We start from the raw sequence: 26,903 nt of genomic DNA, 5'->3' as shown, positions 1-26,903 counted from the left end.
ATCAGATGACTATTCAGGGCACAATTTAAATGCAGCTCTCGAAGTCAAACATAAATGCATATCGATCCACTGTCGTGGCATAGATAACTTTATCTAACAACCCAAATTCTAAGTTGTCGTTTGAACCTAGAAATTTGCAGACAAGCATTAATAATCAGGTTTGATCTATTCACGATTTGCCTTAACATTAGCTGTCGTTGGCTAAGGACCAATCGCTCACCAATGTTTATTCTAGCAACCTATTACACTTTTGATGAATAGATAAACCTAAGATCAAAATTTTAGTGGCCAGTTCAACCTAAGTGTTGAGTTTAACTGTGGTGAAGGCAATCGATATCAAGCCCTATTTGCATACAATCCTCTAACTCATGAAATCCTTTGAAAACCTTAATCTAGCTAAGAGATCTACTCAGACATGGAGAAAAGAAACATAGCAAAAGATGAATAGGAATTCATGAATAAAAATAAGAGATAACAAAGGTTCAGAATTCTTCTCAAGTGTTGCAGGAATTCTTCTCCCAAATCTTACAAGCAAAAACTCTCCAAAGTCTACAAAATTGTAAAAGAAAGCGTACAAAAAGTTCTGTCAAAACGTGGTTCTCTTTTTGAGGCAGCTATGGTCTTTTATTCTCTTCCTGCGTCTTAGAATTAGGGAAAAATCGTTTTCCTTATTTTTCTCCAGGCGGTTGGAGCAGGTGCTCCACGAAAGGGTGAAATTGGAAGCAGGTGCTCCAAAAATAAAAGTGAAATTTCTTTGTATAATGTGTGCTCTTTTGCTCAGCTTCAGCTCTTTTTTGCTCTAGAAGCTCTAACTGCTCCAATCCTTGTCTAAAGCTCCCTGGATACCTGAAACAACCTGAAAAATACTCCAAAGACTCCTAAAAAGATCAGTAAACACGGGTTAGAATGAGTCAAAATAGCCAGTTATCAACTCCCCCAGACTTAGACCTTTGTTTGTCCTCAAACAAACTAAAATCTAGTTCCAAAACAAAAAATGATTAGACAATGGTGGAAACTTGCAAAAACTCAGAAGACCGTAAATTTGTCCACAGCATGCGGACGACCTGTTGCAACATCAATCCAACTCGAAAATAGTCCACCGAGGGTGAAAGTCTTCCAGGTCAGGTAAAATGCATGTTTGCCGAGACTAGTGAATTTGGTTAATTTGTTCTCCATGTATCTTTTGATTACACCGTTGGATGTTCCTGATGTAAAGTGCTACAGAAAGCTTGTTTTCTCCTCTTAAATGTCTCCAAAGTTGAGCTGGATCAGATGGTGAGAAAGTCTTCATTTGAGGCTGAACTTTTGACAGTCTGACTCTGGGCTTAAAATGTGGATTTCTTCTATTTTGCCATCTTTTTCCCTAAGTTTCCTGAAAAAGAGCCTTGATAACTAAGGTTTTTAAGGCCTTAGATGGGTTATCAATCCCCTTGTCAAAGTAGTATAAGGGGTGTCAATCCATATGTGTGGTAGTTAGGCACTAGTTTATGTGATAGGTTCTTAAGTCAAGTAATCAAAGATGAGTTTTGTGAAACCAGCAACAAGAAAACATAAAACAAGAAACAAGCAAGCTATTATGAATGAACTAAACAAAGCAAGCAAACAAAACAAAGTGATGATGATTAAGCAAATGATAAAAGATAAACCTCTAGATGTGATCATTGATTAGGGTGCTTTAGATATTGATTCATGATGCTAAGAACATAATGCAACACTTGCTACTCTTTAGTCTAGGCTTCTTACTCAGATTAATTCATTCCCATGACAATAATCCCTTTGCTAATCACTTAATCAAGTCTAACAACCATTAGATATAATCAAGAAATCAGCAAGCATAATGCATCAAGCCTAATAAGTGACCAAACAATCTCTCAACCAAGAAGACTGAATCTTATACAGAAAGATATAACAAGCAATCACATGATCTCAAACATTTCAACTTAGAACTCTAATCTATACTAATCCTCTCATGAAGGCATTAATCTCTACACTAATCCACTTTCAAACCAAATCATCATTTGTGAAATATGAATCAATGAGCATTAAGAAACAGTTCTAATATGTCATTCATGCATTTAACAAATCATTCCCATGATGAAAAAGGCATAAACCCTTAAGTTAGCTCATTCAGGCATTTCATCAAACACTTTTCGTGCATGAAATGTCTATGAACCCAGATTTCACTTTCCCAAGGAAATCTGGCATTAGGAGCAGCTAACTAAGGAAATGGAATGAGAATCTAAACCCTAAACATCACCAATCAAACATCTAATCACCCTAATCTACACACCTAGAAGTTTAAAAGATGACTACTCACTAATCATGAAGAACACATCTAATCTTTTGCAAGAGATGATGTTAATCATGATTAGAAGTAGAAATGAGATGATGAGATGATAAGAAACAGACTTGGAATGATCAAATCCCTTCAGATATCTCTTAATCAAAAACGTTTTACACTAAAAAGGAAAGAAAACTAGAGAGAAAACTAAGTAGAAGATAACATGTGGGGTTTTTCTCCCAAAAAGCTATATATACTAAGTGCTAATGAACCGGGTCAGCCCGGAACAAACTGGGTCCTGACCCGGCTTTAGTGGGTAAAGTGGAATTACTGCGGGTTGGTCCAGTGTCTCCCAGGTAGCACACCTAAGCCGCAGGGTTTGTTACTTAGACATCTTGGCCGTTCTTCTTTTTGCTGCGGCTTGGACCTCTTTCACCAGGTAGCACGCCCAACTTGGAGTAAATTGCGAACATTTGTGCGGCTTGGTCTTCTTTGTTCCCAGGTAGCACGACTAAGCCGCAGCTTTTATGACTTAGACAACTCGGCCATTCCTTTTTTTACTGCGGCTTGGACCTCTTTCACCAGGTAGCACGCCTAACTAGGAGTAAATTGAGAGTGTATGTGCGACTTGATCTTCATGCTTCCCAGGTAGCACGCCCAAGTCGCAGTATTGTGGACTTAGCAATTTTCTTGCTCGGGAGCCTCAGACCTCATCCATTGATAGCTTACCCGCACTTCTCAACTCGCAGCATCAATTTCCAGGCATTCGTCTTCAGGCCTGCGAGTTAACCAAGTCGCAAGGCTTTCTCGCAGCATTCAGAGCAGCTTGGACCACTTCGCATTCCGGAGAGTGTAACTTCTACGATACTTGTCCGAATTGAGTGATTCTAGTTGCAGACGACAGAGGACTCATATATCTCCAACTTTTGTGAAGGAAGCTTTGGTGCTTGGGAAGTTAAAAGCTTCCTGGAGGGCTCATCTTTGCAGTGCATTTACAGGATCAGAGAGAGGCGTCTAGACATGTGTCCATTCCGGGGACCGTATCTTCCTACTCATAGCTCCGAATTGAATTATCTTGGACGTTATGGAAAGAGAACTCAAATGTCTCTGATTCTCATGAAGGCCCCGGAAACTGAATCGGCCTGGAAGTGCACCGTCCTTCGCATTCTTCGGAGCTCATCGGTTCGGTCCAAAACGGCAGCGAGACAGGAGTTTCTTCCGACGAGCTTAACTTTCTGCTCACGCCTCCGAATTCCATGATTTTACTTGCTTTGGAACCGTGATCCAAACTTCTCCAAATTTGATGAAGCCCCTGCCAACTGAATCGGACCGGAAGGTTCCCCGGACAGGCGATCATTCAGGAATATCGGATTGCTCCGGAATGAGGGCAAGACCTGTTCGTCTTCCGATTACCATATCTTTCAGCTCCGTGGTCAAAATTCCTTGATTCCAATTGTTATGAACTCTTGACTCAATTATCTCCAACTTTTATGAAGACTCCGACAGCTGAATCTGACCGGAAGGTTTCCTGGACGGGCGATTTCGGAAACGTGTCTGCACCCGGAGATTTTGGCCGAGAGACTTGACCGCGGTACGTGTTTTTGGCCGAGAAAGCTACCCGCGGGAAGGATTTTGGCCGAGAATCTTCGGCCATCAGTACATCATTTTGCCGAGAAACCCAAAATTGCTCCTTTTCACCATTTTTGATCATTTCAACTCCATTTCTTCATCTGAATCACATCCTTCACTCTAAATAGGCTCCAAAAGCACTTGTTTAACACTCCAAACCATGCAAAACTCTCTTGGACCTAATGCAATCTCCTAAGTCCTAAAACAATGCTTAAAGACCTAAAATGCATGCAAATGAGACATGATTTGGACTAGAATATGTACATTAAATGATGCAATTTATGAATATATCAACTCCCCCACACTTATCCTTTGCTTGTCCTCAAGCAAAAAGGAACAAATGAGAGGAAAAGGTTGAATGCATTGGGAGCTCATTTTTTTTCTTGAAAGAGAAAAGTGACCACTAAGAGAATTCATGTTCATGCTCAATATGCAATGCAAGACCATACTCTGATGTATCAACTCAACAGTAATCTCCACAAGTTCTCTTATTCCTCAACTCTTTGACATTCATTAAGCCCTTTACCAAGTGGATCAAATGATGCAATGTTCAAACAAGCAAAGTTTGGCTAGGGTGTGGTAATGAGACTAAAATGGTCTCATCAGCGCCTGAGTGGGTTCAATGCAGCAAGGGGATCTCTCTATGAATGATCAAACTTTGGCAGAATGCTAAAGGTAAAAAGCAACCTATGCATACAAGGGCAAGGACTCATCCCACCCCACACTCTACTCAAAGCTTTCTTACTTGCTCAACCTCTCAAGAACCTCACTTTCCACACTCAATTTTCTCTCACTAGGGGACTCACTTTTCATTTTCACACTCAAGTCTTGGAGTTCAAACTTTACATAGCTCCTTTTCACTTTCTTTTGTAACTTCTAGCCTCTTTTTCTTTCTTTTTAAAACATTTGAGCTCTTGGGCTTCTTTTCTTTTCTTTTCATTTAGAGGCTAGACTTTTTCTTTTCAAAACACTAGAGCTCACTTTCTTTGACTCAAAACTACAAGACTGATTTCTTTTCTTTTTCTATCCCCTAGTTATCACCATTCTCCTTTTATTTCCACTCATCTCTCCTTTTTCCACTCACCAACAAGTATTCCCCTTCACTTAGTTCTCACCAAATCTCTCAGCTCCTTGATGATGGAACTTAACACTCAATGAGTCTTGCCCTTGTCGCTCTAAACCTAACACTTTCTGCTAAGTTTGATCCAAGGTGGCCTTTCAATCACACACAAACATTTGGCTTGAAGGAAGGATGGGTTCAAGGAGAGGAAAACTGATCCAGATGTGGACTCAGCTATTTGAGCTAAGGAAGAGGGTGGTAAAAACAGGATTCTAGCTCAAATATGTATATAGGTATCCACAAGCTTATTCAAACAATGCATCACAAGATAATTTCAAGTCAAGTTCAAGGTTTTCACTTATTAGAGTTGAGTTCAATTCAAACTTGCTTCTCAGATTCAAATCATTTCAAGCCTTGCAAGCAAAGAAGTCATTTCACAAGCATATTTAATCCAAATTCTCAAAGTGATGTACTCTCAAGGAAAGAACCTATCATTACTCCCATTTGCATATGATGCAAACCTATATGAAAATGCAAACTAGACTCAACCTAAACTGTGAATGCAACTACATGAGCATTTTTTGTGAAATTTTTTTCAGATTTTTCCATTTTTTTGGTTTTTATATGCACTTAGATGAATGCAAAATGAGACTCAAAGTGAAAAGGAAAATAAGATCAGAATAAACATGATTAGTAAACACAAAACCCCTCCCCCACACTTAAATAACACAGTCCCTTGTGTTATAAAAGCATGAGAAAGAGAAAAAAAATCAAACATGAAATGCAAAAGATAAAGAAAAATGCTAAATGCTCATGTACAAGTGTTTGGAGTGATACCTGGTGTGGTTCTTGTGCAAAAGGGGAGTGAGTATCTGCACCAGATGAGGCCAGACACCACTGGAGATGGATTTGGCTTGGCCTGAACTCCCTTGCTGCGGCCTGGTCTTGTGTTTCCCAGGTAGCACACCTAAGCCGCAGGGTTTTTTTACTTAGAAAATTGGCAAATCTTCTTATGCTGCTACCTGGTTTCTCTTTTCCCAGCTAGCACACCTAACTTGGAGTGTTTTGCGAATGGATGTGCGGGTTGGCTTCTCTTGTTTCTAGGCCGCAGCACCAGGTAGCAGAGTTTGGGACTTAGAACTCTTGGCCTGTTCTTCTTTTGCTGCGGCCTGGACATCTTTCACTAGGTAGCACGCCCAGGCCAGAGTAACTTGCGATTCCTGCTGCGGCCTGGGCTCTTCTTGATCCAAACCGCACACCTAGGTAGCACTGAGGCGTTCTCCAAGTTTTTCAGTCCTTAAACACTTCTCTCAGCTCTCTCACATGCTCCATTCCATTCATCACTGAGCTATGTCCTCCAAAAATCACCTAGAACCTGAGACCAACTCACAAAACCCATCAAAAGATCCTAAAACATAAAAAGAAATGAGAGAAAAGAATAAAAAGATTATATACAAGGATAAGCTTGGGGTGTCTCCCAAGAGCACTTTGTTTAAAGTCACTAAGTTTGACTTTGAAAAACCTGTTTTCAGCTGGGGTGAGGTTGAGCACTGATGCTCTTCAGCACTTCAATGGTCCTGAGCAAGAAAGCTGAGTTGGTTTGATGCCTTTGGGAACCATTAGACCCTTGTCCTTGAGATCCCACCTTGAGACCTTTGTCCACCAGCTCTTGAATACCATCTGGGTCTTTATCAAAGATGGCCCTTGTGAGACATGCCCTCACTTCAGCAAACAGACCTGGCTTCCCATTGCAATCCAGCTTATACTTCAGAGAACCATCATCATCAACCCAAGGAGTGAGATCAAAGTCTTGAGAAGAAAGATCAGGTTTAATACTCTTGTCTTCTGATGCTGAGCCATCACTTTTGGTGTTAATCATCCTTAGATCACTAAGTGTAGGAAACCATGAGAGCAAGATGTCTTCTTCTCTGATCAATGGCTGTTCAGTCCCATCCTTGTAAACAGAGTTGGTGTGAGGTTCTTTTTCCATTTCCACAGCTGAGAGAGATTGGGATCCACCTAAAATCCCAGCAGTTCCTACATACTTCATCTCAAGTACCTTAGGGGGTTCTATCTCTTGAACAACTGATCCACAAAATTCAGCTAAAGGTGGTTGAACAGGGTAAAAGGCATCCTTATCCACCTTTGTAAGCACCACTCTTTGAGTGTCAAAGTCAATCATTGCACCAGTGGTGTTGAGAAATGCAGTTCCAAGCAATAGGGGGAGCTCTTTGGTCTTCTTCATCTTCATGATGACAAAATCAGTGGGGATTACACATTCACCAACTTGAAGTGGATAGTCTTCTAAAAATCCATATGGTTTCTTGGAGTAGGAATCACCAAAGGTGATAGAAGAAGGGTATGACGTTATAGACTTGACCTTTAGCTTCTCCATCAAATCTTTAGACATTATACTCACACTTGAGCCTGAATCACACAAAGCATTCTCAACTCTAAAGTTTCCAAGAGTGCAAGAGATGGTGAACTTCCCTGGGTTGCCTAGCTTTGGGAGGGAGGTGGGCTTCATCTGAGTTGATTCAGAGGTGGAGGCACAATCTGTTAGCTTTGCTTGACCAGTTGGCAGCTCCTTTGTTTCAATAGACACTGAATCATTCCCTTGCTGAACAGAAAGAACTGAACCGGCTGCCCCCACACTTTTGCTCTCAATGTCCTCATTGAGTTCATGTAAGAAGCCCATGAAATCATCTATAATGGTGTCCTCATCTACTTGAGTGTGTGCATTCTCAGTAAAAACTGAAACTAATAAGTACCTAAATGGGTTGTCTCCCATCAAGCGCTTTGGTTTATAGTCCTTAGCAAAGAAAAAGACTTAGTTTAATTAAGATCTTGTCCTAAGACAAGTGATAACTACAGGGTTTAGGCCTTTAGATGGGGTTATCAATCCCTTGTCTTTGTAATTCAAAGGGTTATCAATCCAAATATGTGCGTAGACACTAGTTCATGATGATAGTTTCTTAATCCAAGCAAACAAGTGAGTTTTGATTCAAACAGGTGATTAACTAAAGACTAAACAAGATTAATAAACTATCAAGTGATCGAAACAAGAAACAAGCAATGGCAAATGACAAGTGAATGAATATGAAATGATGGAAGCATGAGATTCTAGACATGATAGTTGGCTAGGGTGCATTGGTGCTAAATTAGAAATACTAATGACAATAATGAAACATGATTCAAGTGATGTAGGATTCTAATCAAGCTTTAATCTTTCCCAAGCATCAAGACACAAATCTAGCCATTTCACATACCCAATCATCATTTGAGATCAAACAACAAGACAGCATTAAGAATCAATCCTAAGTGATCATTTATGCAAATAACAAACATCATCATGACATTAATGCATAAACCTCTAATATAGCTCTTTCAGGAATTTCATCAAACACCTTTGGTGCATGAAAAACCCAGATTCTAGATCACAAGTGATGTGCAAAGATCTAGCACAGAGATCAGCTATTTAGAGAAATGAAAACATGGATTTAGCCCAAAGCACTCCTAATCTAACACTTTTGCACCCTAACCTACATATCTAGAACCTCATTAAGCAAAGTACTTACTAATCATACTAATCTCTCTTAAACCTTTGCAAGTAGAGTAGATTGGCATGATTACTGATGGACAAAGATAGAGAAGATATATAATGATGGATTGTAGCTTTAAACACAAAAGATCCATGATTTCTCTTGATTAAAACTCACAAAAGTATGGGAGATGAAGATGGAGAACATAAATGATGATGGATTGCAGTTTTAAACACAAAAGATCCTTGATTTCTCTTGATTAAAACTAACAAAGTAGATATCTCTTACAAAGGAGAGTCTTTTCACAAAAAAATCAAGGATTTTAGAGGGAATAAAGCTTAGTCTGCTGGATAATGCCTAAAACATATATATAGGTAGGGTTTCTTGATGGGCCAACCTAAAACAAACTAGCTATTGGCCCCAAAAAGGCCCCAAAAACGTCTTGGATCTAGATTGTATCGAGATGAAAGTGGTCGGTGCAGGACCTCAGTGTGGCTCTGAGAAACTCTTAAAAACCAATACCGACCAGACTCCTCTCGGTGTAGCATCTTAGTGCGGTTTAAAGAGCGTCTTCAGGGGATCAATACCGAGCAGAATTCGGTCGGTGCAGCATCTCGACAATCCTTCGGCTTTTTTAGCTTCCAAGGCTAGCCAAAAACGTCAAGGCTCCAAGGTCATATCGACCAGGTTTTGGTCGGTATTTCTTCTCGATATGAATGTAAACCGCTTGCACCAAATCCTTCATAACTCCTTGCTCACTGCTCCAAATCGGCTGATTCCAAGTGTTCCGTAAACTAGACTCATCCTTATTGATTCTTTATGAGGACACCGGAGGCTGAATCGCAGTGGAAGTCCTCCGTCTCACGCAATCTTGTAGATGTATTGTCAGCTCCAAAGCATTTGTCCAAGTTGCTGCACACTGGTGAGGGTTCCCCCATGATCCCAGCTCTAAGTTGCTCCCAAAAGCCTCCAAATGACCTGAGAATACTCCAAAAATGAAGAAACTCTAGGACCTAATGCAATCCCTAAACAAAGCTAGAACCAAAGAAAAACTCTAACAAAACTATCTAAATGTATGCATGAGACTAAATATTTGGACAAAAATGCAATCCTAAACATGGCAAAATATGAGTATATCAACAAGTCTTTTTCGAAATCCTTCTGTTCTCTCTTGCAGGTTCTTCATCACTCCAGAGTTCTTCTGGTTCAAATGCCTGAACTTTATGCTTTCCTCCTTTGCTCTTCAGTGGTGTAGCTTTATAGAAGATGTCCTTGTCGATATTTGCAAAAGAAACTCTCCGGTTGGGCCAATCCATGATGGCTCCAGCAGTTGCTAAGAAAGGCCATCCTTAGTCTCTTTGATGTATCTGAAGAAAACTTGAAGGCAGCCTTGCTTCCAGATGTCATCGAATCCATGGTAGAGAGGAATATACTTCACAAATTTGTTGAATTTGATTAGGCTCTCTTTGGATATGCTCTTGGTTATTGGTTCTAAGTTGTCATCAGGTGAATTGTCCCCAGGGTTTGGATCTTTAACAAACAAACCATACTCTTCATCTTCTGAGAATTGCTCTTAAAGCTCATTGTCACAAGTGTAAACCATGTTGCAAGATGCATAATTGTTGGATTCCTCCTTTTCTTTTGATGCTTGTGTAGTGATTAAGAAGACAGCTTGATCAAAAAACTAGATCTGGTCACAAGGGGTTGGTCTTCAGTGTTACAGGTTTCAGAAAGAGGTTAAAAGGACTCCCAGTCTGAAAAATCAGGCTTGGCCGTGGTTGGAATGCTCTGAGCCGCGGTGGAGATGCCCCTGGCCGCGGGTGAAGTGGTCGCATCCGCGGTCAGCTCCTCACGGGTCACCATGCTTGCTTCTTCAATCTCTTGTTTCCAGTGGTTGTCAGGCACGTCTTGGGTATCCAAATCATTGGTTCTTGTGTTCAGACATACTCCTTATGATCTTTAGAAAGTTTTTCAACTTTCTCTTCTACTTCATCTAGAGCATAGACAACTCTATCCAAAGTATCATCATGCTCTTCAGTCTTGTTTATGATTTTTGCCATTTCTTCATTCATCTCCAACTTGTCTCAGTCAGAGTACCACTTGCTATCTTCGAAATCTCTCTGCAAATCTTTGATAAGGACACTACAGCCTCGTCTTTCTTTAAGTTCATGATGGAGGGTGATTGTGTTCTTTGCCTCTCCTTCTTCTACGTCTTTAAGCCTCTGATCTAGAATTGTATCATCCTTGAGATTTTGTTTCCTTTAGAGTCTTCATATGATTAGAGAGACATTCGAGTTTCCTGTTAAAATCAATGGATATGGACTCCAATTTCAAACAAAGGTTAGAGTCAGCAATAGCTTGTAAATCAAGAAACTCATTCATTTTGGTGTCTAATCGATTTAGTTGGAGCCTAAATGGATCAGCCTCATTGCTATGGTGTAGAATCTGATGACGTAGGGGATGAGATGGTCGATGGTTTACCAGGTGTGGCGAATAGAGCTCATCTCGTTGGCTTGGAATTCGCGAGTCTCCATGGTGGTGGTCTGGATGATTCGGCCGAACAAGATGATTGGAATCACGCCTGGATGGTGATTCACATGCGAAGGGAGCTTCACACAGGTTGCAAAACCTCCGCTTGGGATTAAGGTTTCTTCTAGGATGATCCTCGCTTCAAAAATTCTGAAACTAGGGCAAGCAGAAGAAAGAAAAACAGAAAAATAAAAAGTTAGGGTGTTTATGAGTTTGGTTTATTTCTTTTGGTGTTTTGGCAGAAACTCGACATAATATAGTCATCTGTGGCTTCAACCTCCTGGGTTTAGACCTCGAGCGACTAAAATCTTCCTGGCAATGGCGCAAAAAACTTGATGGGTGCGAGCCTAGGGTTGTATTTTTTTACAAGCCCATTGGTCCTGAAAGTTTTAAATTTATAGAACCCTAGTGTCTCCAAGTGCACAGATTTACGTTGTAGGACTTTGGTGTCGATCCACAGGGAATATCTATAATCTGCAAGAAAAACCAAACTGGAAACGTAAGAAAATTAATAAACTCATGGGGGTTTGAGGTTTTGGTTAAGGTTCCTAAACCAAAACTTAATCTAATATTTATGGGAAATAAAATGCAATGCAAATGAATTGTTAAAAGAATATCTCAAAGACGTCGAGTCAAACTATAGACTCTAAACTCATAAGTGGCAATTTAGACTTCTCCGGTTTACTCTAACCGATGTCAAAGCATTTCCAATTAGCCTCCGCGCGAATTATCTTCCTCTATTTCTGGGATCTGCATTGAACTATAATAGACATGTGTATGATTAACCAACTCTCGCCATCTTAATCAACTAATCACTCAAATCTGACAATTAACTCTCGCTCTCATGCCAGAATTATGATCATGCATTAACTATTGATTTTGTCTGCTCACATCTTCTCTACAGGTAGCTCTTGACTCCTGTAGCGACTGTGTTCTTCTGAAGCTAGGTATGGATGATCTGATACAACACTCTTGTGGCTCTGATCGATTCTCTGCTCAGAGAATAGGTCATGAAACTACTCTCATGCAATATAATCAACTTAGAAGAGATGAGATCCAGAATATGGTATAGAAACTTAGAAATCTTAATCGAACATATATGCCTATCGTTGACTTTTCAACAATTTGACTCTCTGGGACAGATCTACATGATGCATGAAAGAATGCAAAAGATGAAACAGAAAAGCTAATTAGATAGAAAGGAGAAAAAACAATGGATCCAGGGAAGAATCCCCTTCTCTATCGCTTAACCCTAGAAAAAAAAAGTTTGGTGGCTCAAAATCTCATTACAGGAGCACACACCCGTTTAGGGCTGCTAAGAAATGTATTTATAGGTCCTAAGATCTTCCAGTTCTCATTTAAAGCTTTTCTGAAAGGGAATGGCGAAATGAGCTTTGATGTTGGGCCTTGTAGCTCGAAAATGGTCCACCGGGGGTGAAAGTCTTCCGGGGCAGGTAAAATGCATGTTTGCCGCGAGTGATAGTCTTTCGGGACTGTTGAATTAGGTCAACGTTTTCCCCATGTATCTTTTGATTGCAACGTTGGATTTTCCTGATGTAAAGTGCTATGGAAAGCTTGTTGTCTCCTCTTGAATGTCTCCAGATTTGAGCTGGATCAGACGGTGAGAAAGTCTTCATTTGAGGCTGAACTTTTGAGGGTTTGACTCTGAACTAAAAATGTAGATTTCTTCCATTTTACAATCTTTGTCCCTAAGTTTCCTGAAAAGAGACTTGAAACTACAAATATAGAGAAAACATAATAAAAGTTCCTAAACCTGATTAAAACCTTTGAAAAAGCATTTGAAATCAATGGTGAAAATGGGTACCAATATGGTGTTATCACATGCGTCATTGGGAAGAACTTTGCATAGGTGAAGCATGAAGCTCTCATCTCAAACTGCCAAGACTTTTCACCAGCCTTTGGGAGCATCATTACCGCGAGCATACTTGCTGCTGGAGTTTATTTATCAACTGCGACTCCATTTTATGAGGATTGGTTTGATCTATCTTAGTTCTCTAGAGACATAACCATATACCAAGCACAGATTCATCCAATGGCGTTTACTTACATGTTCTGCACCAACACATCTGAGTTCAGAGTTGTTTTACCATTAGATTCAGTTCCTAGACTCAGAGCTGGCGCAGACCCTAGAAGGAGCCTAGGTATACACGAGTTCTTACCCTCTCTCCCCCTTTTTCCATTGACTGTGAGTCAATTCTTGGCTGAAAAAGCAAAGATAGATGCAGCTGAGACTCGCAGAATACTCCATCCTGCACCAGCACCTATCCATGCAAGACCTGCTTGCACCAGTGCATCCACCAGGATTGATGCAGACTTTGAAGCCTTGGTGAGGAAGATCAAGCAGAAGGAGAGACTGAATAGGCGCATGATGCGATTCCTCAAGAAGAACCACCAGTTTGATGACAACTCAACTGCTACAGAGACTGATAGCAACGTGAGACATATGCATGCATCTATTCTTAATCACCTCGCCATCACCACTACGGTTCTACTACCATTATTCTAGTCTTACAAACTTCTGAAACTAGTAAAACAACCTTATATTCTTGAAATTAGTAGAATAACCTAACACTTATAAAAACTCTGATTTTACCCTCACCAAGTGATGGAACTCAGGGTCGCAGATCTTTTGCAAGCCCGTTGGTATGAAGTTTAAAATATAGAAAACCCTAATGTCTGAAAATGCACAGATGTACGTTGTAGGACTTAGGGTATCGATCCACAGGAAAAATGTCTAATCTGCATGGAAACACCAAATTGGGATAGTAAGCGAAGTCAAAACTCATGCGGGTTTTGGGGTTTTCAGTTACGGGAAATCTAATCCTAACCTAATATTACGGGAAAATAAATGCAATGCAAATGAGTTGCTAGAGAATATCTAAAGGTGTTCAATTCAAACTAAGGACTCTAGACTCATAGCGGGTGATTTAGACTTCTCTGGTTTACTGTAATCGATGTCTAAGTATTTCCAATTAGCTTTCAGGCGATTTATCCTTATCTGTTTCTGGGATCTGCATGGAACTGGAATAGACGTGTGTATGATTAACCGAGGACTGTATACTACTTACAAAATGGTGGGGAAGCTTTTCGACTTGTTAAGAAAGCAGCAAGCACATATAGGCTTGCAGATTTCAGTCTCTTAATGGCACATATTCAAGAGTGTAACCGAGGACTGTACACTACTTACAAAAAGGCGATGTCCCCATGAGGAGCCGGGTTCATTTTCCAGGACTGAGGTACAACTTCACTACTAACAACATAGTGAAGGCCTTAAATAAGGTTCTCCCAAAGGTTAGAAGTTATCCAATTGTGACACTATTAGAGGAGATAAGATCGCTTTTGACTAGGTGATTTGCCAAAAGGCACCAAGCTACATATTTGATTGACACCGAGCTTACTACTAATGTCGAGAAATTGCTACGGGTACAGCACATGTTATCTATAATTTTAGATTTTGTTGTTTTGACGGTAGACTTAACTGTATAATTTGTGTACATGAAAGAGTTGAAGGTGCAAAGCTACTAGAAGTGCAAGAGATAGACAACCATCTAGCACAAGTGACTGGTGTCTCATCCTTACATTTTGTCAATTTGGAAGGAAGAACGTGTACCTTCCGACGGTTTGACATCAATAAAATATTGTGTGTCCATGTCGTTGCAGCAGCAGAAGCTAAAAAGATATCCTACAATAATTTCAAGAGTTGCGTTACCTTTACCCGAAGAAGTTGCTATCAAAGCCTGTATGCCTCCTTTTGTTCATAAACCACCAGGTAGGACAATAAATCACAAATAAAAAGTGCCTTAGAAATAGCAATGCAGAGGAAACGTCTAAGGAAAGAGCACATGTGTTCTAAATGTGGCCAAGGCGGCCATAATCGTGCAACATGCCTATCATGAACTTTTTCAATCAAGCGTGCAATAATATTAGGATGTCTGTTGTTGTTTAATTTTACTTTTTATAATCATCATATGAACAAGCTTAAATTTGTGTAATCATCATCATCATCTTAAGAAGTATATCGTAAATCGTAAACATAACCCGAGAAAGAAGTCTACTAAACAAATTTACGCAACATGGCAAAGAAGTCTACCATACATAAAAAGTCTACAGAACATGAGAAAGAAGTCTACTTAACATAACCCAAAAGATTCTTACAGAACACTGTCATAAGACTAAGAGTGTACAACATAACAAGATTAGCCAATGCCATAATGAAAGACATACTGAGGAATTCAGTTAAGTTTTCAACAGTTAAATGGTTCATCTATTTACTTGAAAAGATATGAAATCACAGCAAACACAAAAAAATAGCAAGAAGGAAATACCCTTCACCTCGGTTAGCATATAGCTCCTTAACGCTAGCAATTTCACTTTGAAGCTGGCTTATCTCTTCCTTCATTTCTCCAACGTCACCGGCCACACCATTGGTGTCCATCGACATTTGCATAGTCTCCAAACGAGTTTATAAACGAGGATCAAAAGCTTGGAGTTTGTCAAGCCTTTGCAGCTTTTCGCTACGTGATGTGTGCGGGCTTAGGGTTGTGTTTTTTACAAGCCCATTGGTCCTAAAAAGTTTTAAATTTATAAAATCCTAGTGTCTGGAAGTGCACAAATATACGTTGTAGGACTTAAGGTGTCGATCCACATGGAAGATGTCTAATCTGCAAACAACACCAAACTGGGAGAGTAAGCAAAGTCATAAACTCATGGGGATTTGGGTTTTTGGTTAAGAATCCTGAACTAAAACTAATATAATATTTACGGGAAGCAAAATGCAATGCAAATGAATTGTTAAAATAATATCTCAAGGATGCCGACTCAAACCATAGACTTTAAACTCATAGGGTGCAATTTAGACTTTTCCGGTTTACTCTAATCGATGTCAAAGCATTTCCAATTAGTCTCTAGGTGATTTATCTTCATCTGTCTCTAGGTGGAACTAAAATAGACATATGTATGATTAACCAACTCTCGCTATCTTAATCAACTAATCACTCAAATCTGACAATTAACTCTTGCTCTCATGCCAGAAATAAGATCATGCATTAAATATTGAATTCGTCTGCTCACATCTTCTCTACAGTTAGCTCTCGACTCCTATAGCGACTATATTTTTCTGAAGATAGGTATGGATGATCTGATACAGCACTCTTGTGGCTCTGATCGATCCTAGGATCAGATAATAGGTCATGAATCTACTCTCATGCAATATGAACAACTTAGAAGAGATGAGATCCAAAATATGATTTAGAAACTTAGAAATCCTAATCGACATGTATGCCTATCAAAAACTCTTCAAACAACTTGACTCTCTGTGACAGATCAACATGATGCAAGGAATGATAAAAGACATGAAAGAATGCAAAAGATGAAACAGAAAAGCTAATTAGAAAGGAGAAAGAAAAACGGATCCAGGGAAGAATCCCCTTCTCCATCGCCTAACCCTATAAAAACAAAGTTTGGTGGCTCAAAATCTCATTACAGGAGCACACACCCGTTTAGGAAAACAAAGAAATGTATTTATAGGTCCTAAAGTCTCCCATGTCTCATTTAGGGCTTCTCTGAAGAGGAATGGCGAAATGGGCCTTGATGTTGGGCCTTGTCGCTCGGATATGGTCCATCGGTGGTGAAAGTCTTTCGGCGCAGGTAAAATGTATGTTTGCCTCGGGTGAGAGTCTTACGGAGCTTATGAATTTGGTCAACTTGTTCTCCATGTATCTTTTGATTGCACCGTTGGTTGTCTCCTAAGCTAGATCAGACGGTGGGAAAGTCTTTATTTGAGGCTGAAGTTCTGACGGTCTGACTCTGAGCTAAAAATGTGGATTTCTTCTATTTTGTCATCTTTTTCCCTAAGTTTCCTGAAAAGAGCTTTGAAACTATAAATATTCAGAAATCATAATAAAAGTTCCTTAAACTGATTAAAACCTTTGAAAAAGCAGTTGAAATCAATGGTGAAAATGGGTACAAATACGGTGTTATCAATGATTAAAACCACACTTAGTTTTTTTTGTCCTCAAACAAAACAAGATCCAATCTGGAAAAATATCATTCAACAGAAATGAGAGGGAACTCAAAAAATATCAGCAACCACACTTCTAGACCTTTATTATGGACAATGCATCAATCAGATCAAGTCTAGAAAATTCTCACCAAAATACAAACATAACTAATCCGTTAATCCGTCATGCAAAAATACAAACACTTAGAACTAACTTCCAGTCAACTAGCTCTTAACATTCATTAAAGGTTTTAGTGATTCTCATCAAAAAGATATTAAACAAGGCATTCAAGGCTAGGTATCAAAAGGCTCTTTAGTGGTGAAGCTTGATGTGTTTAGGATTACCTTTTTCTGGAGAGACATGATATTATGCAAAACAGCAAGAGAGGATGGAGCTGTTGATACCCCCACAGTTTCCAGTCACATTCTCCTTGCTTCAAGATTTCTGATCTCCTTTTTTCAGGCTCTCCTTATAACTCCCCCAGACTTGGATTTTTGTCGAGGTTGTGAATCCATAACTCTAAGTGAATACCTATTGCCTTTGCTTAAATGATTTCGGCTTCAAAGTCTGTTTAGGTTCTTGGTTTCCTTTCCTTTATTTCTTTTTCTCTTTTTTGTTTTTTTTTTGTTGTTTTTTAAAAAAGGGGAAACCGCCTTTTGACTTAGAGTCTTAGGGAGCACGAAAATTACCTTTAAGTATGAGCTTTTGAGATATCATGAGGCTTGCTGAGATTGCGTGGTACACTTCCTTCCCCGTTTCATTCAGTCATTCTCTTGAGTGACTGAAAACTATGTTGTTCCTTCCTCTCCGGCGTTTTTGCACATATCTGTCGACATAGACTTAAAATAGAGTGCGTGAGGTTTGAACATGAAGGTTTGGGTTAAGGGTAAGGTACCAGCTAAAGATGAACTGGCCATCTAGGACAACAAAGAGTGGTAACAATAAGTTTAAGATGTCCTAGATGTATATCATGATGCCTTCTTAAAAGCATTGATGAAAAAATTAGATGTCAAGATTAAGTCCAAGTTAAATGAGCTAGTATATCATGTCAGAAAAGATCTCCATGAATAGAAGTCTGTTGGTGGGATTTCGTAGTGTAAGTACTCTAGCTACCGCCTAGTCTAGTACTAAACCTTGAAAGGGCTTTCGTGAGTGATTGGTGTAGAAGCAAACAGGTTGGTTATCATCATCGATTTTGTCATTATTCCCTCAAAGAATATTTGACCTTTGAAAACACTTTTTGAAACTCAAAAGACTTTTGAAGAGTTTTAAGAAAACCGAAAAAATGAAATTTTTTAAGAAAAATGTAGAATGCAATGGCTCATGAAAGAAAAGGTGGTTAGAAAGGAATTGAATCCTCCCCCAGACTTAAATCATAATGCCCCCAATGTGAAATAAATCAGGTAAGGATGAGAAATAGAGTATGTAAAAATTTTAAAAGATGAGGGAAAAGAAAACTTACCTGGTGCTGGTGATGGATTGTGAGGTGGTTGTGGAGGTGGTAGGATGTTGAATGGTGGATGGTGGTTGATGTTGAGTGGTACTTGATCAAATTTGGATTGAATGAAATCAAGGTATAGGTGGAAGTGGCCAAGGGTGGCCGAATTAATGCTGGCCGCGGTTCAAGGTGTCGCGGCCGTGGTGGAACACTTGCTGGCTGCGGGCCAAGACTTCGTTGCCGAGGCAAAACTTCTTCTGGCCGTGGCTGAAGGCTTCTCGGCTGCGGTGAGCTCCTTTTCTATTTTTTTTAGAGGCATTCTAAGGCCTGTTTAATATAAGAAAAACAAAACTTTAATAGAAAAAGAAAGTTAAAAAAAACAAATAAGTACCTAAATGGGTTGCCCCCCATCAAGCGCTTTGGTTTATAGTACTTAGCTAGACTTTGCAAAGAAAAAGACTTAGTTCGAATAAGATCTTGTTTTTTTTGAAATCCTCTTGTTTTCTCTTGCAGGTTCTTCATCACTCCATAGTTCATCTGGTTAAAATGCCTGGGCTTTAGGCTTTCCTCATTTGCTTTTAAGTTGTGTAGCTTCATAGAAGATGTCCTTGTCGAGATTTGCAAAAGAAACTCTCCGGTTGGGCCAATCCAAGATGGCTCCAGCAGTTGCTAAGAAAGGCCATCCAAGGATAACTGGATATGAGTCATCTTTGGTCTTCACTATGTATAGATCGACAGGTGCTATGCAATCTCCAATCCTTAGAGGAATGTCTCGGGCTATCCCTCTTGGAGTTGCACTTGAATCATCTGCTAAGATAATCTTTGTCCTGGTACTTAAGAAGTGCTTAATCCCAAGTCTCAAAGCAATAGCTTTGGACATCATGTTAATGCCAGCTCCAAAATCACAGAGAATATTGAGGAATTGTTCACCTCTAATGTCACAAGAGATAAGAAATTGACCTTTGTCTTGAACTTTGTGCAGAGTTTGAACTGGTCTTTCCTGTGGATGATATGGTGCTTCAAATGCAGAATAAGAATCACAATAGAACTTTGCTGCATTGAAACTGATGATTGAATCTATGTATGGCATTTCAATCCTCTTAGGTGATTCATTCTCCACATCTATGACATCTGGTTCACTTTCTGCGATCATCATGCACGGGATATGAGAGTCATGCTCATCTGGATCCTCAGGGTCTTGGTGATGTGAACTAAGGGAGGGATGGTGGTTCCCTGCAGGCGAAAGTGTTGCACCCGCGGCAGAGATGGGTCTGGCCACGGGTGAAGTCTTCGTGACCGTGGTAGAGGCCTCCGAAGGTTGCTCAGCTGATCCTCTTTCTTGTTCTTACAGGATGTATTCAGGGCTATTCTGGGTGTCCATTGTAGGATCTCCTGCATCTGAATTCTTTGATTCTCCTTCTTTTTGTTGACCATGAACAAGAGAATCCTTCTTATCATTCTCAATGATCTTCTTCACCATAAGGTTTGTGTCTCCTTGGCACATAGAGAGATGCTTTATGTCAGAACTGGTTTCCCTGCTCTTATGCTCAAGCTTGCTTAGGTGAAATTCAATCTCTTGAAGTTCACCATCTTTCCTTCCTCTATACCATAAAGCGATTTCGTTTGCTTCCTTGATCTCTAGCTTGGCAGCCTTGGCATCAATGGACCTTGAAGGATATCATATTTCTGTTTCGGTTGCTATTTCTTAAAAGCCTGTATCTTCTCTTTTAGGGAAGAAATATCCTTAGAGTGCAGCTCTTCCAGAGATTTCACATGGTTGGTGACATCATCGATCCTCTTGTAAAAGGTAGCTTCTGTAACAACTTAGAAGTCAAGGTATTGATTCAGCATCGCTTCAAATCGATTCAGTTAGAGCCTAAATCCATCAGCCTTATTGCTCTGGTGCAGAATCTAATGAGGTAAGGGATGAGATGGTAGACAGTTCACCAGGTGTGGCGAATAGGACTCATCTCGGTGGTGTGGAGTTCGCGAGTCTCCATGGTAGTGGTTCGGATTAGGGTTCCGAACAAGATGATCGGAATCACGCCTGGATGGTGATTCACATGCGCAGGGAGCTTCACACAGGTTGCAAAACCTTTTCTCAGGATAAGGGTTTGTTCTTGGATGATCCATGCTTCAAGAATTCTGAAACATGGGCAAGCAGAAGAAAGAATAAGCAGAAAAAGAAAAAGTTAGGGTTTTTTATGAGTTTGGTTTACTTCTTATGTTGTTTTGGCAGAAACTCGACATATATATAGTCTTCTGCGGCTTCAACCTCCTGGGTTCAGACCTCCAGCGACGAATTCTTTCCCCGGCAACAGCGCCAAAAGATTGATGTGTGCGGGCCTAGGGTTGTCTTTTTTACAAGCCCATTGGTCCTAAAAAGTTTTAAATTTATAAAATCCTAGTGTCTGCAAGTGCACAGATGTACGTTGTAGGACTTACGGTGTCGATCCACAGGGAATATGTCTAATTTTCAAACAACACCAAACTGGGAGCGTAAGCAAAGTCATAAACTCATGGGGATTTGGGTTTTTTTGTTAAGAATCTGATGTGTTGTGTGGTGAGGGCGTCAAGTTTTACCCTAAATGAAATCAATAGCCGCAAGTGCACAGATGATCGATTGTAGTACTTAGGGATCCAATCCACAGGGAAAGAGGATCATTCCTGCAAAAGCCTTCGAAAGAAATATGAAGTAAGGAAGTCTAGAACCAGACGATTTTTGTAGGGGTTTTGGTGGTGTCTTTAAAACGTAAAAACTAATCTTAACGAGAAATTACAGGAATTAAATGACCTAATAACTTAACTTAAGGAAATCGACTAAAAACAAGAAAACGGCTAGACCTAATTAATTTGAATAAAAATTGACTAAGTGAATGAAATACTAGACTAAAAACTTGAATGAAAATCGATGTAAATCTATAGAAAAAAGGCGCTGGGTTTTCAGGGATGAACGATTCAAAACATTGCTAAAGAGTAAATTTAAAAGATCCTACCTAAAACTTTTAGAACTCGAGTCAAGAACGTATGAATACGCCACTGTCGTGATCATAACCAACTATCTCTCTCAACCCTGACCAGTAGGTTTCCACTCTGGCCCTGGAAGAGAAAATATGTTATAGGCTTAAGACTCATCAATATTCACAGCTCTCCCATAGGTAGGTTTCCACTCATATGGTCGATCTGCTCTTCCCGAACTAAATTTGGCTTTGAATGAAAACTTTCGCAACACCCAAAACCTAAATCAGATTGTAGTTCATGACGCTATTCCCATGCATTATAAATAAGTTTAGAAGATAAAGTTCTAGGATTAAAAAGACAGTATTAAAAAGTAGAACAGAAATCGAAAATAACAAAGAAACAAAAAGGGTTCAAAAGAGAGATTAAAATTGTATCTCTCTCTAAAGTTTTTGTTCTCTCTCTAAAAACGACCCAAATGGTAAATATTTATAGTTTTCAATGCTCCATGGTCTCTAGGGTTCCGGAATTGAGGCTGAGAAAATGACTTGGGCTTCAGAAATGGGCCTTCTAAATCGAAGATAGCTGGCCGCGGTCGGACAGGACGTGCCGCGGTGAGTGGATGCTTGGCCGCGGTCGTATAGCCTCTGACCGTGGTGAACAAGTTGTTTGGCGTAGGTGGAAATGCTTGCCGGCTGGTTCACGTGACATCTTGATCTTCGCTAATTTTTGATTGAATTGAATTGCCAAGTTGTAAAGTGCGCTTGAGAGCTGATAGTTCCATTTTTGAGGTCTCAATGGATCAGATGGTGAGAAGGTCTTCATTTGAGAGTGAACTTCTAACGGTTTGACTCTGAGCTGAAATATGGTCTTCTATCCATTTTGTTATGCTTTTCCCTAGGTTTCCTGAAAAGAGTCTCGAAACTACAGAAACTAGAAAAACTGAATAAAAACACTTGAAAGCAAAAAAAAAACATAGAAAAAGTATTTCAAAACGATCCATAAAAGTGGTCAATATACGATGTTATCAGAATCCTAAACTAAACCTAATCTAATATTTACGGGAAGTAAAATGCAATGCAAATGAATTGTTAAAGGAATATCTCAATGATGTCAACTCAAACTATAGACTCTAAACTCATAGGGTGCAATTTAGACTTCTCCAATTTACTCTAATCGATGTCAAAGCATTTCCAATCAGCCTCCAGGCGATTTATCTTCATCTGTTTCTGGGATCTGCATGAAACTAGAATAGACATATATATATATATGATTAACCAACTCTCGCCATCTGAATCAACTAATCACTCAAATCTGACAATTAACTCTCGATCTCATGCCAGAAATAAGATCATCCATTAAATATTGAATTTGTCTGCTCACATCTTCTCTATAGGTAGCTCTCGACTCTTATAGCGAATTTGTTTTTCTGAATCTAGGTATGGATGATCTGATACAGAATTCTCGTTGCTCTGATCGATCTTAGGCTCAGAGAATTGGTCATGAATCCACTCTCATGCAATATTAACAACTTAGAAAGATGTATCCAGAAGATGGTTTAGAAACTTAGAAATCCTAATCGACATGTATGCCTATCGAAAACTCTTCAACAACTTGACTCTTAGGGACAGATCTACATGATGCACGGAATGATAAAAGACATGAAAGAATGCAAAAGATGAAACAGAAAAGCTAATTAGATAGATAGGAGAAAGAACAATGGATCCAGGGAAAAATCCCCTTCTCCATCGCCTAACCCTAGAAAAAAAAGTTTGGTGGCTCAAAATCTTATTACAGGAGCACACACCTGTTTAGGGCTGCTAAGAAATGTATATATAGGTCTTTAAGTCTTCCAGGTCTCATTTAGGGCTTCTCCAAAGAAATAATGGCGAAATGGGCCTTGATGTTGGGGCCTTGTGGTTCGAATATGGTCCACCGGAGGTGAAAGTCTTCCGGGGCAGGTAAAATACATGTTTGCCGCTGGTGAGAATCTTGTGGGCAGGTTAATTTTGTCAACTTGTTCTCCATGTATCTTTTGATTGCACCGTTGGAACTTCGTGATATAAAGTGCTATGGAAAGCTGGTTGTCTCCTCTTGAATGTCCTCAAATTTGGTCTGGATCAGACGGTGAGAAAGTCTTCATTTGAGGCTGAATTTCTGACGGTCTGACTCTGAGCTAAAAATGTGGATTTCTTCCATTTTGCCATCCTTTTCCCTAAGTTTTCTGAAAAGATCCTTGAAACTACAAATATAGAGAACTCATAATAAAAGTTCCTAAAACTGATTAAAACTTTTGAAAAACATTTGAAATCAATGGTGAAAATGGGTACAAATGCGGTGTTATCACTACGCACCTCAAGGTTTGTCTTCACGATCATGAATTCCTCTGTAATAGCCTCTTCCCACCATTTCCAGATATGTTCTCCACTCCCCAACACAAAATTCTTAGTTATATGAATCAATTTCATAAAGAAACAACCGAAGGCAAATAAGTAACACAAATTCTTCAACAACTACTACAGATACTACTTATCTAACCTCGTGAAACCTGTCTGAGGATATGTAGTACTTTTTTCCTGGTGTTCCTGTCTCTGGACCAGTCGATGCTTCAAGGATTGGGCTCCCAACCACAGAAACATCACTGTGGAATTCCTTAATTTTCGTTAGCGTAAGCCCAACCTATGTCCAGTTAAGGTCCTTCCGATGAACTCTCGTTATAACTTATCGGCATTGTCTCTATCCGTGTATGAAAGAGACCCTGTGTGAAATATATACGAAACAAGTCTATCATATATTAAACATATTTAGAACTAGTCTACCTCATTTAAACAAAGTCTATCACATAGGAAACAAGTGTACCACAAATAAAACAAGTCTACCATTTTCACAACTACAAAATTCAACAGAAATTTGTATCTTCTCGCTGGTAGTACTAACCCCTGACTGAAAAAAACGCGTATTTTAAATTTGGAAAGTAGAAAAATAAATAGGACTAGAATTTACCTTGTCTACAGTAAACCCTAAATCTATGTCATTACCTAGCTAAATACAAAAATTTCTAACGAAGAGGGCAACAACGAACTCACCGAAGGAAACAGGAAGAGTCGACGGAGTGGAAAGCAGATTTCAGGAACGTGGGGGAAGACAGGAATCGCCGGAATAGAAAGGAGAAGATAGAATCGCCGATAATTTCTATAGAAAAGTTATTTTTGGAAAGAGAGATTGTAATGTTATTGGGGAAGGAGAAGATATATGTGGTATAAGAAGTACTAGAAACAAGTCTACCATTCATCAAGTAAAAGAAAATATAATAACTCTACCATTCATATGAAACTGTTATGAAATGTTTATGAAACTGCGTATTTGTAGACCATTGTATTGGTTTGTATCTGTGCTTTCTGCATATAAAATCACCATCACCCCGAAGATCTTTCTCACTTCAGACCTTCCAATATGGTCAATCCAATAAACATTAACTATTTCCCTTCAGATCTTTTGTATGAGATCCTTCTTAAAATGACTTCTTCCTCGTACGCTGATTCTTGTCGAGCAAGTATTTTTTCTAAAACTCTAAACAACATTTCTAATGAAGAGGGTTTCTTGAGAGCGTTTGATTTAATACCTGTTAACACACCTTGGGTCTAGGATCAACATGGGAGGAATGGTGCATTCTCTACATGCTGGTTGGAGTTAGGAAATTCAACCTCGCAATTCCTAGGAGGTGTGTCTCTTATTTTCTACGAAGATAGCCTACAAGCAGGTTTGGATTTAATTAGGGTGGCACTAAACACTGGATGCCTTATGGCTACATTCTGCCAAATTATGTTTCTTCTAACCATGGATGCAGCTATGAGGAATTCAACTCCATTCAGGATCTTTCCCTGGCAGATGAAATGAAGATGAGAATGATGATGTATCGCATCAACAGGTGACCATGGAATTTTAGGAAGCCAGACGAGTAACATGAAATGGAATTCCAGATATTTGCAAAAGCTTCCTCAAGGAATTATGTTTTAATTAGGGGTTATCATTGGATGGGAGATAAAAACCTGATTGATACATATGGCGACCAGCTTTATGATCCCTGCTTCTGAAAATTAGAGTGTGCCATACTGTGGAAAACAATACCTGGATTTGGCCTCGTTGATTGTCTTACTTGTTAGATGATGCTAAGAGAATCAAGGGTTACTTCTAGCTTCGTGCTTTAAATTTATAACCCTAAATATCTGCAAATACACAGATGTACGCTGTAGTACTTAGGGGTCGAACCACAGAGATTTTGAGCTTTCAGTACGAATCAATCAAAACTTAAGAATAGTAGAACAAGCAAAATGGGTGTTTTTGGTTTTGGTGCTAGTAAATCTAAATGCAATGAAATAAAGAAGTTGTAAAACAATAAAGATTAAGCGCTGGGTTTAAAGGCTTTTCGCAGGGGTTCATGAATTGATCAAAAGACCAACAAATTGATAAAGGTAATCATCTAGTGAGGATCCCGAACTCGAATGGGTGCAGGTATGATTAGCCAACTCTCTTCACCCTAATCATCTAATCACTCGACACAGCAATTAACTCTCGCTCTCATGCTGCGAATGAAATCATGCATTAAAAACAAAATTCGTCTACGCTCGCGATTCTCTATAGGTAGCTTTTGTCTCCTATAGCGAATTGATATATCATGGTTTTTATGGTTTTTGACCATGATATAGGTCTTATTTATAGAGTATTTTTAGTTTTTCTCGAATGTTTTGGAGTCTTTACAGGTCATAGGTACGTTTGGAGCTTAATTTGTGATTTTAGAGCACTTTGGAGCTAAATCAGGATCAAATTCGCGAAGGACAAATCATGTGCATTGGTGTCGCACGACGCCATGAAGAGTGACGCTCGACGCTTGTCAAAGAAATAAGGAAAATGCGATTTTGTTTCCTGTTTGAAGAAGGAGTTGGGCCCAGAAGTTTCCAGGTAAGCCCAATACGTGTTTTTAAGATATAAATAGGGTTTTTAGTCTCATTTGAACCGGACCTTAGATTTTCAAACAAGACATCTTTTGCACTCTGTTCTTTTTTTAGAGAGAAGATTTTGAACCCCTTCTTATTGCAATCTATTCAATCATGTTTATTGTTTCAATATCCATGTCTGAGTAGTTAGCTTGTTAGGTTTTGGATTCTCATTAAGGTTTTCTCTGAATGTTTGATTAATTGATTAAGTTAGGGTTCATAATCTTAATAGTTCTTCACCATAGGTTGTTCTTAAAGCTAATTCTAGACTGATCACCTAGAACTTAGATCTTAGGCTGCTTAATTGACACGGAAGTGTAACTGAATAACTGGAAAGAACCTAGGGTGAGCAAAGTAGCTATTCGCAAAGGAATTTGGTTTAGATGCTTTGTGAACTTATCGAACTTGAGCATTAAAGCTGGTTTCAATCTTTAAGGTTTGCAAAGGAATTT

This window comes from Eutrema salsugineum, unplaced genomic scaffold (genome assembly GCF_000478725.1).
Source record: "Eutrema salsugineum unplaced genomic scaffold, Eutsalg1_0 scaffold_12, whole genome shotgun sequence".
NCBI lineage: Eukaryota > Viridiplantae > Streptophyta > Magnoliopsida > Brassicales > Brassicaceae > Eutrema > Eutrema salsugineum.
This window is presented reverse-complemented; position numbering follows the sequence as displayed.